At 41.0% G+C, this 9300-nt stretch overlaps 1 long non-coding RNA gene across 1 annotated transcript; it reads right to left on the minus strand.

The window, feature by feature from the left end:
* Positions 1-1827: 1827 nt before the first annotated feature.
* Positions 1828-8018, minus strand: LOC131908137 (uncharacterized). The gene is made up of 3 exons (XR_009378556.1): positions 7860-8018; positions 3534-3730; positions 1828-1892 (listed from the first exon to the last, which is right to left on the minus strand). It is a non-coding gene; the product is annotated as an uncharacterized LOC131908137 (long non-coding RNA).
* Positions 8019-9300: the final 1282 nt, after the last annotated feature.

Raw genomic sequence — 9300 nt, forward strand, 5'->3', positions numbered from 1 at the left:
AATCCCCTCACTGTCATTGAAATGAGTCAACAGCAGGAGGGGAAATACAAATAGGGAAAATCCACAGCATGGGAAAGATCTTCAAATAAGATCCAAGGGTAGGTGGAGGTGGAGACATCTTTTCCAGCTACAGAAAGTTACAGACGCTTGGGAGAGGTGGTTACAGTACTTCACACAGTGCTGCTTGCCAGCTATGAGAGAGATATGGGCAGGAATTCATGGTGGAATAAAGGCTATGCTCTTTGGTATAATTCTTCTCTAATGTTTCACTCTTTTCTGGGTTTTGATGAGAGTTTTGGGAGGAAGGAAACTGCCTTCCTTTTATTTTTAAAGTTTATTATTATTGCTGCTGCCGCTGTCTTTTTCTTCAGAATTGCCCCTTCTCTGCCAGATATAAGAGCATCTCACCTAGTACTTGAGTGAAGGAGACAAGACCAAAAGGACCTTCGCTAAAGGCAGCAGCTCCAGGAGTCTTGGCATGCCCATGTGCCAGTGCTGAGTCCTGATATTAAGTGAATGACAGCAATAGTTGCTCTTGTTTTGGTCTGGCCTCCCCCAGAAAGCACTGGCAGACTTGATGAAACTGTACAAATGAAGTCACTCATGCTGAGGAGCCACCAAACCAAACCAAAGTCAGTCTGTCAACTGACCAACCTTTAAAGAGAAGAAACATTCAGATTTCCCAAATGGGCTAGTTTCATGGAACCTGAAACAACCTGATGTTACCAGTCAGTTACTTTTCTGTCCTGTTTTCCTGTCTGAGCCTTACAGGAATGTAACTTTGAAAGAATTGATCCATTTCTCCCCTTGATTCTGTTTTCTTCAGCTCTTTCTGACTCTGGTGATGCCGTCTATGGCTCAGCTCAACATTATACTCATTCTAATTTATGGGATAATGTGTTCCCTGATTCTAGAATTGTAAGTAAAGCCAATTAATGTCATCGTCGTCATCATCATCATCTTCTTCTTCCTCCTCTCTCTCTCTTCCTCCTTTTCTTCTTTCTCCTCCTCCTCCTCCTCTTCCTCCTCCTCCTCCTCCTCCTCCTCTTCCTCCTCCTTCTCTTTAAGTCACTAGGGCCATCCTGTGCACAGGAGAGGGAAGGATAAACTCAAGGGCCTCTCAGGAGTCTCCTTTACCACAAATACAATGAAACATGTTGTGGAATAGAATATTTGTTTAATTAAGTAAAGATGTGTTACATTTGTTTGTGTTGCAGAATAATTACTGTGTAAAGATGTATTACATTTATTTATGTTGCATTTGTTTAACTATGTAAAGGTATGTTGCATTTATTTTACCTTGCCTGCCTAAGGCACCTGGTTGGTCTAATAAAAAGCTGAATGGCCAATAGCTAGGCAGGATAGGTAGGGCTGGCAGGTAGAGAGAATAAGTAGTAGGAGAAATCTAGGCTTAAGAAAGAAAAAGGGAGAAAAAGAAGGAGATGCCAGGGGCCAGCCAGCTAGGCAGCTGCCGGCCAGTCAGACATGGAAGAAGCAGGAAAGTAGGACATACAAAATGAAAGGTAAAAAGGCCCAAGGCAAAATGTAGATAAAGAGAAACAGGTTAAATTAAACTATAAGAGCGAGTTGGACAAGCATAAGATAATGTCGGGCATTCATAATTAATAAGTCTCTGTGTTATGATTTTGGGGCTAGTGGTCCAAGAAAGCTGGCTACAAACTTACCAAGCTTTCATTTCCTTTATTCCAAGAAAAAGTAAATAATATCTTCTACAACATTAAATGGGACAATAAGCAATATTAGAGCCAAGATAATGCATGCAAAATAATGAGTATGGACCTTGCACACGCTATTTTAAAATACTTACCATTTTTTCCTCCTAGAGATTTTCTTTCCCATTCCTTCATGCAACTGGTTTCTTTTGATCATTGCTTTGGGGGAGAAATAGAGAAGAACGAAGAGCTGAAGGTGCCTGTTCCCACTTGACTCCCATTCCCCAGATCCACATGGAAATGGAAGATGGGGGAGAAGTCAAATATTTGGGGGAAACTGTATAGGATTAGTCCCTAGAAAGAACTGGGTGAACATGAACTTCTCCTGGCTCGAATCATAACAGGTACAGCATATGTCTTGGTTTCTATTGCTGTGAAGAGGCACCATGACCATGGCAACTCTTATAAAGGAAAACGTTTAATTGGGTGGCTTATAGTTCAGAGGTTTAGTCCGTTATTATCATGGTGAGACAGGGTGCTGGAGAGGTAGCTGAGAGTTCTACATCTTGACTTGCAGGCAACAGGAAATGGTTTAGGGCACTGGGCATGGCTTGAGCATATATGAGACCTCAAAGCCTGCCTCTGTAGTGACATACTTCCTCAACAAGGTCATACCTCCTAAAAGTGCCACTCCCTATGTGTTTATGGGGGTCAATTACATTCAAACTACCACAGCATACAAAAGAGACCTGTGTGTGTGTGTGTGTGTGTGTGTGTGTGTGTGTGTGTGTGTGTTAATAAGCTATTTGGTAGAAATTAGAATTAGGGCCATGTAAGAAAATGATCAGACTATATCACAGAGAGAAGATATCTACAATCTCCCTTGATCCTGCAGTATGTGCTCTGTAAGCCTTGGATTAAGTCTCATGAATTTGCCCAGCAAAAGCAATAATGGGGATTTTGTTACCTGGTTTAGGCTTAGATTGAGTCAAAATTTAATATCATTTGGTGGTGTGTTTTAAGTCCTGCATCTATAGTCAGCAAGCTCATTAATTCTGTATTAGAAGATGACAAAATTTTGTCAGACTGCTTTAGGAAAACTTTCCTCTAAGAATTATTGTTCTGTATATCAGGAAATTTCAGAATTTAAAAAAATGTTATGGCTTTGATCTATAAATAGAAATCATCAGGCACAGGGCAGAGAGGCACTATATGGAACATGAAACTTAGGGAATTGAATTATTTTTTCCTTTCACATTTTCTGTATAGTTGAGAGCTTTTGTGGTAGGAACGACCCAAGACTGACATAATGAATCTTTGATCAGTTTTCCTTGTGGTTCTGAAAATCCTTAATGGCTTAAAACCCTGCAGGGTTAGATGGTGGCTAAGGCTACTGGCCCGAGGCAAAGCTGTCGGAACTCACCCTTTGCCTCTGCCACTTACAATGTGATTTTAATTAATCAAACCTGCTTGGTATCACTATGAATTAGTTACCTCTTACATTCAAACAATAACAAGCATCCTAACCTATAGAGCAAGGATAATAACATTACTTCAGTTATATAGTTATTGTGAGAAGCAAATGAGATAATTTGTGAGAGTTCTGAAAACTAATTAGTATACATGACTGGCCTGACACACAGAAGCAGATTGTTGGTACCTGGCTTTTGCTCTTTGGTCAACTTTTCCTGCCCAGTTCCTTTTGCCATCTTGCAGACCCTTCATTGGATTGTTTTTTTTTCTTCTTCCTGCTTCACGTATGCCCCAAAGAGCAACAGGAAACTGAACCTCAACTCCTGAAGCTCTACTGTAGAACTTCTTATAGAAGATGGGAGAGGAACATGTGAGACTGATACCAACCTGAAACACAGCATCAGCTGCCACAAACTGTTCATGCCCTTCTGAGAGGCTCCCCAGCAGACCATCTGTGCCCCTTGCTCTGCCTTGCTGTCCACATGTGGAGCTGGTTCATTTCCTTCCTTGGCTCTGCCCTCTTGGGGTCCAACATCTAAACTCCAGGCAGTAGCTCAGTCTCTGCAGAACCAACATTTTGTTTCCTGGGAACATGGGAACATTTCTTTTTCCTCATCTCAGACATCTCTAGTCTCAATCTCTTCTTCATTTTAGATATCCCAATGGCTCATAAAAACCCACTTTCACTAAATGCGTTGTCTTTCACTAAATGTTAATTTTCTCCACCTTCTAAAACTGTCACATATTTCAATCTGATTTTGACTATACCAAACTTCACTTAAAAAGAAGCTGGAGAGAGATGGCTTAGCAGTTAAGAGCACTGGATGCTCTTCCAGAGGAACAGGCTTTGATTCCCAGTACCCACAGGGTGGCTCTCAACCATCCATCTATAACTCCAGTTCCAGGGGATAAAATACCTCCTTCTGGCCTCCATGGGCACTAGGCATACACATAGTGCATAGACATACATACAAGCAAAACATCCATATACATAAAATACAAATAAAATAAATAAAGGTCCTATTTATAGCCCTATCACAAGTCACAATTATTGTTCCCGGAGCAGAGACAGGTAGGGAAGACAGTGAATCAAAATCACCCCAATAACTTACGTCCTGTATCAAGTCCAAGATTTCTTTCATAAGCCATGGCTCTTTTGATTCAAAGCTTACTAGTTATCACATCTTCCTGTAGGAGGCCCCATTCCTGATTAAACTCAACTTCCTGTAATGTATTGAGACCAAGGAAGCCACTCTTTAGGTCTACTAACTAGTGAGGCCTGGGTGAGTTAGAATTTACTATTTGATCTGAAATAAAGGACCGGTTGGATATTTTCTTAGATGCTCCATTTGTGTGTGTGTGTGTGTGTGTGTGTGTGTGTGTGTGTGTGTGTGAGAGAGAGAGAGAGAGAGAGAGAGAGAGAGAGAGAGAGAGAGAGAGAGAGAGAGAGGGCACATTTTCTTAGATGCTGCATTTGTGTGTGTGTGTGTGTGTGTGTGTGTGTGTGTGAGAGAGAGAGAGAGAGAGAGAGAGAGAGAGAGAGAGAGAGAGAGAGAGAGAGAGAGGGCACATTTTCTTAGATGCTGCATTTGTGTGTGTGTGTGTGTGTGTGTGTGTGTGTGTGAGAGAGAGAGAGAGAGAGAGAGAGAGAGAGAGAGAGAGAGAGAGAGAGAGCACATTTATTCTAAAAAAAGAACTATTCTGTGTGTATACAATTGGGAGCTTTCATTCAGGATGATTAAATAATGACGAGGACTCCAGCTGTGCTAGAATCATACAATATCATTGAAGTAAAACATGGACCACACACCACTGCGGCTAAGCTACCTGTGCAATGGATTTTGTAAACAAGTACCCCCGATGAGGTGGAAAGGCATTTGAACTAACTTCTTCAGTTTGACGGACTATACGCCCTTGCTCCTGGTTTGATGGCTACTATGTGAGCCTAAGAGACAGCCTTCCTTCTACAACTTGACCCCAGAGGGATCAGCATTGACCCCTGTGCATTCTGGACCTCTAGAGCAAGAAGAGATGACTATCTCTAGTCTGTTTATTGCCAACGAACAAGAATCAAGAGGCAGTTTAAGTACCTGAAAGAGAATGGCTTCCACATATTAGTGTTGCCAGATTTGACAAGCAATACTATATGATATCTAGTTGTGTTTTGATTTCAGGTAATTAGGGAGAACATTTTATATAAGTGTGTCTCATGCAGTATTTGAAACATGCTTGCACTAAAAATTAGGCATTTTAATTTAACTTGTATCCTATAATGAATCTGGCACCTCTACTTCAGTGGGAACTAGGAGATTTACCCCCAAACTAGATTTAACCATACTAACTTAAAAATATTTAGAGCAGATGCCTTCCCTACGATTAGAAGCCAAATGTTATGAGAGTAATTTTGGCATCTCACTCCTTGCTTACCGACAGCACGGTGATAGTGGTCATACACTGGCGCCTTGTATACAACAATGCTCTCTACAAATGATCAGGAGGGGAGGGTGTGGAAAGACAGATTGTATCTTTTTGGTTGTGGGTCAAGGTGACCTGGTTTCTGTAATAACTATATTCTTCATGGCTTCCATATTTGTGTGGCAGCTCTGTAATAGTTAGGGCAATAGTCTGAGAGATCGACAGAGGTTCCAGATCCAAGTGTAGAAACCACTTCCGACTGGGCAGGAGAGAAAGCTGTTGGGCTTGGAGAAACATGCTAACCTGTGCATTAGGGGATAGGCTCTTTCTCATCCATGCTCCCTTCTCCCTGCCTTTCTCTTTCCTTTCCCTCTCCCTCCCAGTCACCCGTTCCTTGCCTTCAGTCACGCGGTACCTTCTTTGCTCTGACATGCCATCCCCATTATGATCAACTGAAACCTCTGAAATGAAATAAGTACATCCTTCCTCCCTCAAGGGTGTGTGTCGAATATTTTGTTATGATGGAAATCTGACTAGTAGAAGGGGAATGAAGGCATACAGGAAGAAGAGAGAAAGAGGGATGGATAGAGGCACTGGGTGAATTGGTGGGATAGAAGCCACATTTATTGATAATATCTTTAGGTGTGTATGGCAGGCGAGTGGCAAACAGGCTCCCAGGCAGTAACTGAAAAATGACATGTACATTTTAAGAACATTGAATGAATATTTGACTAGAAATAGCCAGGGGTCGTAGCACAAATCTTTAATCTTAGCACTCAGGAGGCAGAGGCAGGCAGATCTCTGAGTTCAAGATCAGCCTGGTCTACAGAGTTCCAAAACAGTCAGGGTTACACAGAAAAAAAAAAAAATCCTGTCTCTAAAAAAAATGAAACAAACAAACAAAGAAAAGATATCTTTATTATGGATGCTTTTTAAAGATTCTGAAAAAGGGTTTCTCTCTATAGCTTTGGAACCTATCTTGGAACTCACTCTGTAGCCCAGGCTGGCCTTGAACTCACAGAGATCCACCTGTCTCTGCCTCCTGAGTGCTAGGATTAAAGGCATGTGCCACCACCACATGGCTAAAGACTCTGAAATTATTCATTAATTTTAAATAAATGCACTTTCAGGTTTATGGAAAAGGTAAAAGAAAGATACAACAAACCCTTGCATAGTCCTAAGCAAGAATTCTCAGATTTCATGTTGGTTTTATCATTCTCCACCAGTCTCCCTTTTTTCCTATTTTCTTCTTGTCTCTACTCCCACTCCAACCATTGAGAGGAGGAGCTAAAAAGGAAACCAGATTACACTTAAGCACTTGCAAATGTATTTTCTAAGACAAAGATTGACTCTTAACAAAATCATACTAAAACGAATAAAGCCATGAAATTGACACTGACAAAAAAAAAAAAAAAAAAAAACAAAACTGTCACTCAACAGACCTTTTGACAATTTCACTACTTTCCTCAATAATGCTGTTTGTCAGAAAAGGAAAATTTAGACCTCAGGTTGCTCTCAGGTGCCCCATCCTGACAGACTCCTTTAATCCCAAACAGTGTCTCAAGTTGGCATGGTCTTTTGACTTTCATAATGTGACAATATCGAAGAGGATCATCAGTGGCTTTGTAGAATGCCCTATAGTTTTGATTTGTCATGATTACATGATTTGGGTTATGCGCATTTTGTAAGGAATATCACAAAAGGGGTGTGCTTCTCCTTAGTGTATCAAATGAGAGGGTGTAGGCTGTTGATTTCATTGAGACAATTTTGTCTCAGCTGAGCTAAGCAGTCTACTCAGTGATAGAGTCGATTTATATTCTACTGCAAATCTTTTCTTATTTTTATCTTTCTGGGTCCTATCAAACAATCCATGGACGAGCCTTCTGAACATTCATAGTGTACTTTAGTAGATACAATTTCATTGCATGTGTCAACCTGTCCTCTTCACAATAGCTTTTAATTTTCATTTGGAAAATGCACCTTAGTCTGGGGGAATCAATACCATACTTCACCTTGTCTAGGCCTGTGAAAGTATTGTTATCTCCTTGGATACTTGATCCAATCGCTGCTGGGAATCTTAGGTCTTCAGATTGTAGTGCTGTTTTGTTGTAGTGACTGTAGTATGAATGAATGTGAAGTCTGGATCCGCTGTGGTGTTTCCTGATATGGGGTCGACCTGAGAACACAGATCACTGGAGGAGGAAATCTTTGAGAAATTTAAGACTAGATGATATTGGTGAAATTTTTAAGGACACTCCACGTAGTTAAAAGGGAGGTTTATTTTGTGGGGTAACTTACAAGTGAAGGGATAGGTAACAGGATCTGGGAAAGGTGTAACGCAGTCCGGCGGTGTTCTCCGGAGAACTCTGCTTGGTCTAACTCCAGCGTCCAGGGTCCAGGACCAAGAGAGGTGGCACATCCGGATCTCTGTCTTCAGGGTCCTCTCTTGGCCCCACCTTGTAGGCGTGACAGTTACCGAAGCCTCAATGGGGGTTGGAACTTCCAGGTCAAAGCTGGAATGGCTACCCACTACAAGACACTTCATTGATTTTTACAGATATCTAGACTACCCCAGACCTGCAGAATACTGTTGAGCGGTTTCTACACCAAAGATTTTACTGTCTGGTGTCACAGGAAACATATGGGGGCTGTGGGAGCCCACAGTGACTCCACCTTGTGGCTTGATTCCATCTTGATTTAAGGTCAGAGAGTTCAAGCTTGTTATTGCTCCTCAAGCCTGAATAACAGGATGTTTGGCCAACTGCGTGGTTACTAGATGCTTTGAGAATTAAAGAGGTGTTTACACTTATTTGTTCCTTGAACCATGGTAAGGAAGTCTTTTGCCCCCCTTGCTTTGGGCATAAAAAAGCTGTGAGAAATAAATTCTGGGCTGCTGCAGTATTCACTGAGAGCCCTCCCAATTCTGTCCTTGTCTCTGTCTTTTCTTTTATGTCTCTGTTTTTTCTATCTGTCTTTTCTTAACCCTCACTTCCCTATTCCTGTACTGTTCACAGGTCGGCTGGTCCTGACAGGGGGCATCTTTGATTTTGTGTGTGATGATAGGCTACTTTTATCAGCATTTAGTTGACTAGGGTTGGTAATTGCCCAGGCTAAAATATTAGTAGATTATTCTCTTACAGATAGTTAATTTTTCAGATTTGAATTGAGATTTTTCATCATTTTTACTGAAGTTATTCTAGCTTGCAGGGATATAACTAAAAAAGTACTTATAGGTAGCAATGGACAGAATATTCTCACTAGAATCTATTTTGATGCTTAGGCTGAAGTCTATGCTAGTGATTAAATGCTTTGCATATTTTCTTTGTGACAAGACCCAGAATTCCTAGGTCTACTGTATTTGGAGGGAGATTTAGTGTTTACAATGCCAAGAAACTAGTCCGATTTTTGTTACAATAATGAAGTATCTGAGGCATGCTACTTTATAAAGTAAATAGATTTAGTCTGTGCATGATTCTGGAGGGTCTAAGTGTTGCAACCTTCTTTTATGATGGCTTGCTTGTTGATGGAGTCCACAGTGGTAGAGGACATCTCATAGCAAGAGAGAGAGAGTCACACATGTGCCTGTTAGTTCTCTCCCTCATTTTATGAAGCCACTAGGAGTCAATCATGAGGACTCTGCTTTAATGACCTTATATCAACTTAATCACGTCCCAAAGGCTCTACCTCTTAAACACACCATTATCAGAAAACCTTTTTATTCTTATAATAACTTACAATA

The sequence above is a fragment of the Peromyscus eremicus genome, chromosome 4, assembly GCF_949786415.1.
Source record: "Peromyscus eremicus chromosome 4, PerEre_H2_v1, whole genome shotgun sequence".
NCBI classification, from domain to species: Eukaryota; Metazoa; Chordata; class Mammalia; order Rodentia; family Cricetidae; genus Peromyscus; species Peromyscus eremicus.